The sequence below is a fragment of the Odontomachus brunneus genome, unplaced genomic scaffold (genome assembly GCF_010583005.1).
Source record: "Odontomachus brunneus isolate Ranch 3 - 2012 unplaced genomic scaffold, Obru_v1 Obru_scaffold_236, whole genome shotgun sequence".
NCBI lineage: Eukaryota > Metazoa > Arthropoda > Insecta > Hymenoptera > Formicidae > Odontomachus > Odontomachus brunneus.
Window position 1 is genome coordinate 394163 of NW_022639686.1, and position 286 is coordinate 394448.

Sequence of the window (286 nt, forward strand, 5' to 3'; positions counted from 1 at the left end):
TGTTTCGTAAAAACGTATCACTGTCTTATAAACGGTGGATTTAGGAATAAAATTGCGATCAGGATATGCAGCATTGAATGTGTAGATCAGTTACTTCTTCGTATGATCTAATATGGTCTCCAAATTTTCGATAAAGAAATAGCATTATCTTTTCTTTATTGGTTAACATTTTTAAAAAAGAAATTTGAAATTGTAGTTGGAAAAAGAAAGGGAAAAGACAAAGAGTAAGATGCGAGAGAGCACGACTCGTTTTTAAAATACAAAGATCGAGAAGCGTTATCGTGAA